Source organism: Notolepis coatsorum (assembly GCF_963971535.1).
Source record: "Notolepis coatsorum genome assembly, chromosome: 1".
Lineage (NCBI taxonomy): Eukaryota > Metazoa > Chordata > Actinopteri > Aulopiformes > Paralepididae > Notolepis > Notolepis coatsorum.
Window position 1 is genome coordinate 58,762,267 of NC_140165.1, and position 5,465 is coordinate 58,767,731.

Sequence of the window (5,465 nt, forward strand, 5' to 3'; positions counted from 1 at the left end):
AGTTGTGCTTCATCCATGCCTTGGTCTCCTCCAGGCATGTGGTCAGCGTGGAAGATGGCAGAACTGTGGATGGGGTGGGGTTTATTTTTAGGTATAGTTGGGTGTCATCAGCGTAGCAGTGGAATGATATTCCATGCCGGCTGATGACAGAGCCAAGGGGGAGCATGTAGAGGGTGAATAGGGTGGGGCCGAGAACTGATCCTTGTGGGACACCACAGGTGACATGATGGGTGTCAGACCCTGCCTCTTCCAAGGAGACATACTCCGTTCTTCCGGTGAGGTAGGATCTGAACCACTCAAGGACAGAGTCTGAAAGTCTGATGGTGGACTGGAGCCGGTGAAGGAGGATGTCATGATCGACGGTGTCGAAAGCTGCTATGAGGTCAAGGAGGATGAGGAGGGAAGGAGAGCCAGCATCAGCCGTCATCAGTAGGTCGTTGGTGACCCTGACCAGGGCAGTTTCTGTGCTGTGGCCAGAGTGGAAACCTGACTGGAACTTATCGAGAAGTTGGTTCAAGTTTAGGTGGTCCTGAAGCTGAGCGGCAACTACCTTCTCCAGCACCTTAGATAGGAATGGGGGCAGAGGTAATGCCACACTAGAAGATATTCCATGTTTATCACAGCGTTCTGTCTCAATCTACACACAGTGGTGGCATTGTGCCGCCTTTGCTGAGTTCAGTGTAAATAAGCAAAGCCGGCAGAATGAGGGGTCTTCTTTAATGCATTATTATTTATTGCATTTCTGTGTAAAAAAGGCTTGTGTCTATCACTCCGCTGGCCAGTTCTACCAACTATGCATTAAAATTCCCTGCGGTCAACATAATTTCGTCCTATTTTGGTTGTAATTGTGTAATGATAGATGTATAACCTGAACACTGTACATATCTGTTTTCAGGAAACACTGGGCTATACAAATAATATGCTGTGATGTCACATGAATGTATAAATATATGGCCATGCATTTAATCTCTCTCTTTTTTATAAAATCATTATAGCCAACATGCAATATATCCCATTGATTGGTACAATGGGACAGACATTTGTTTTATACAGCTATAACCTGCATTCTTTCAAATATATCATTAATCAATAAAACATATATTGGAATACACTATGTAGCCTATGTGTCTAATGAATAATGCTGCGAAAGATTGGACACAACACAAGCTGTGTAAACAAATAGGTCAATATAATTTAATTTAATAAATAAAGGTTTTCAATTCAATTCAATAACTGAAATATACATTATTCAGACTAGTAGTTATATTACTACTACAATACAAAATGTTTGATTTTGTATCTGATCTGTCATGACAGCATGGCTGTCACAGCACTTAATTATGTTAATACTGTACTATTCAGGGGAGAGGTGTGGCTGGGAGGTATTGTTTACGCCCAGCAGAATCCTGGCGAAAGGTGTCAAATCTTTAAGAGCTGTTTTCTCTGCTTAAGTCTCTGGGGGAAAAAGACTGCTACAAGATTTAAAATTAGCACATCACAATAATAACATTCTCAGATTTCAAAGTATGACACATCATTTGAAAGCTTACATTCTGTACTTTCACAATCTGGAAAAATCTGGAAAATGAAAATATAGACATGTGGGCTAAAGCACTGGTCGGGGTCACATATATACATTGAGTCTGTTGGGGAAGCAATGTTGTTTTACACAAGTGTATGTTCTTGAACAGAGGGGGCAGTTGAAAGAGTTTGGAAAGCACTCTACGCTGAAAGGACATGTTGCTTGCATTATATGACTTAATACAACTGCAGTAGAATCACATATCACATGTGTACAGAGTTAACATTCCCAGGAAGACCTGGCTTGCAATTTCTTTAGTCTTGGCACATTTGAAACTAACCACTTCTAGGGAATTTGTGTTGAAAATAATGTTTTATTTCTTAAACGAGTGGCCTTTGATGAACTGTTTGTGTTTGTAAATTAATTACTTGAATAATGTTGTGTTAAGTTGTACTTTTTAAATCTGTTTAGGTTGTACAATTGTTAGTTTGGAATAATGATGTTGTGTTTTACTGGAGCTTATTATCTAGTTTGGAATAGGGATGCTTGTATAGAATGCATTGAGGTTAAGATGTCAGATATTAATGCACTGGTGATTTACATAGGATCATGTTTACATTTAATGCTTGATGCAGGCCTCTGACTAATGGGGAATGATAATTTATAGGAAGAGGCTTGCTGAGCTGGAGTACAATTTTATTGCTGTGATGACAATCTTTTTGATAAATGATTATGTTTACAATAGTTGTAATAATTTGCTATTCAGTCCGTAGTTTCTCTGTGTTTGGCTGTTGATAAGAACAGGCAAATGTATGTTAATTTTAACTCTGGGGAGGGGGGTTAGACTTCTCCCTAGAAGGGCAGGAATGTGTAATTAACCCTTTGTTGTTTACAGGAGTGATAGGGCCTTTTATGCCCGAGGGCCAACAGGGTCTCAAGGGAGAATGTATGCTCAGGTCACGGGATGCCATGGGGGACGGGGGCCATCTGTTGTTTTATAAATAGCAATTTAGGTAAACCTGTTGTTTACACCAGGGCCGTGAACCATGATCAAAGGCAGCGTGAGGGAGATAGAAATGGCAGGGGGTGAGACAGTTGGCGGCCATTCAGGAAACAGTTGGAGAGTGAGCGAGGAAAATCAATAGGTAGGCATTCATTTGGGGTTATGACTTATGAATGATAACTGTTTTGGTAAGGGAATATTTGGGTCTGTCTGTGCACTGGAAGGCATGGATAGGTCTGAATTAAAGATGGGTTCCAGTCCATCTTTGAAGTGAGGGAAGAGGAGCAGATGTGAGTGTAGACTGTATTAGCCTGTGTTGAGAGAAGGGAGGAAGCGGACAACTAACAATTGTTTGTGAACCTGGAGAATGATTAATGAGTTGTGTTTTGTTGTGATTGATGTTGAATGACAGTTTTTGTTTGCAGAAAGTATGAGTTGAGTGAAACCAGGTTGAATGGTTTTTCTTTGTAAATGTTTCACTAAGTAATCTGTGGATGGTTGACTGTTTTTGTCTGTGTCTTTTGATTTCAGTGAGTGATTGAGGCTGTTGATAGCAGGTCGTAAATAAACAAAGCATTAGGTAAAATACAGTCGACTGTGGCCAGAAAACCGGCAGGTCGTAACACGATTCTGTTATCTGGTAAAAGCCTGACAATAGCGTGCATATTTGCATACCAAGCAGCTGCCTGAGGAACTTTTCTCACTACGGGATGTTAGATCTTGTGTCAGGATCAAATACCAGCTGTGAGAACCAGCAGACCACATTTAGTATTTGTTAATGAATAGTAGGACTGTTGGCTTGTCTATCAGAATAAGAAGGATATCAAAACACTTGGTTTATACTACAAATAGAACTGGAATTATTATCGCTTATCATTTGGTATCATTTGTTTGAATGAAAGAGTTTATTTTGTTTCTTATTCTTTAAAGGGGGGGTGGTCATTTTGATTTGATTTCTTTTAAATGTTTTAAAAAGGTTAAAATCACTACCTGGGTACTTAATTTTGTGGTTTTCTTTTTAATCTTTAAATTGTGTGGACTGAATGTGTTTGAATGGAGCCTGTGGGGGAAGACTGTGCTGGAAACGGAGGTGTTAGGTCACAGAGACAAGATTGCTTTGTTCCGTTTGTGTGTGTGGGTGAAAATGTTGCCACAGGTATGATAGAGCTGTGTGTGATTGATTTTGAATTTTGTTATTTTTATTCCTTTAATGTTTTTTAAATATGTGTGGATATTTCACAAGTGGGGATGCCACATGGGTGATTGAAGTGTGTGTTTACTGAGATGTTTGGCTTTGTTTAATTTATTTTTCTTTTGTTTTCAACTATCTTTTCATGATCTGGTGAGAGGACTTGTGCGGTCTTGTGGGAGCTGAAATACATCAAGACAGGATGTCTGAAAAGCGAAGTAGTTCTTTGCACATTTGTGTGGATTTGTCAAATGGTTTCTCTTACGAGTTGGTAAATTGATGTGTAATCAGAATATGCAATTGTGCTTTGTCTCTTCACAGCTCAGTGGGTGGGGGAATGCGAGACAACCCATATGAATACATTACATTAGGTACACGGCACGGTAACGTACAACTTCAGTTTGTTTCCTGTTTCTTTTCAGTCCAATAGTGGTTATTACCAAAAAGGGAGGAGGGGATTCTTGCATACAATTGCCCCCGCCTCTACAAAACCCCTGAAGGGGGGCCAGGTTGAACTTATGTGAACAGATGTGGTACGCGGTTTGGAATAAAGTCCAGGCTAATGAGAACCATCTGTGAGTCTGGCGACAGGTGGTCATGGGACAAAAAAGATGACTAGACCTGAGTCATGTAACCTGGCCTGAAACATGGCTACAGCTGTTGCTGACAAGCAAAAGAGGGGGGCGGAGCCCGTCTGAGGGCTGAGCGTAAAAACGTGTAAGCAAGATCCTCTGGAAAATGTGATGTTTGGTTGGGCTGTGGGGAACAGGGGAAGACTGAACAAAGCTGCTGATGGTCTTTGTTTGTGCACATTTGATTTGGTAGGACGCGCAAACAAAGGGCGGATAGATTGAGACACAACGCAGGGATGGTTAATGACATATGCATAAATTAGGGGAGTTAGACGCTAGGATAGGTAGTGCATTTTTTTTTATCCTTGGGTATTTGTCTGCTTTCCCTGCCCGACTGGAGCTGTGGGGACAAGGAGGTAAGGTTGTATGACCATTATATGGTCATAAGGGGGGAGGATAGATGAGAGGACCAGTTGATGAATTATGCAAATGTGATTGAACTATTTTTAAGAAAGAATTAGCAAGAAGAACAAATGTATTAAGTGAAAATATTGTGATACTAATGTATGTTTTCTCTCAACCAGATCATCTAAGAATGTTGGAACAAACTTTTCAATAGATTAAGAATACTGGGTTTTAATTTGTGATTTTTAGATTAAATGTGATTTTTACATTACATTTATTTTTAATTGTTTTCAACATATTCAAAGTTTTTGTTAAAAAAAAAGTAGGCCTCTGGCTATGAGCCCCGAGGAGCAAAAGCCCATTGATGATATGTACAAACAATAATGAGTAAATTTATGATTTTTGTTATTATGTTCAACTGGATGGTTAGTATGTATAGAAATCAAGTCAATGTACTGGTTTATGACAATATTAATTGTCAAAGGGAGGAATGTGGTAACATTGACTGTGTATTTCATAATCCATATGTCTGAAAATAGAAAATATATGCAAAAAGCCAGGTGTACCTTTTCAACAGCAGAGTGGTTTTGCAGTTCTAAATAGAGAACCATTCTAGAAGACAGTTGCATCAGCAGACAGTTGCATCAGATAAACAGCAGAACAAAGGAACTGAAAAGTCAAACTCAACTGTTAGAAACAGTCATTTCAACCCCCACTCAACAGACGTACTCAACACTAGCAGATTTCAGCAGCGATAGCAGAGACCAGATAACT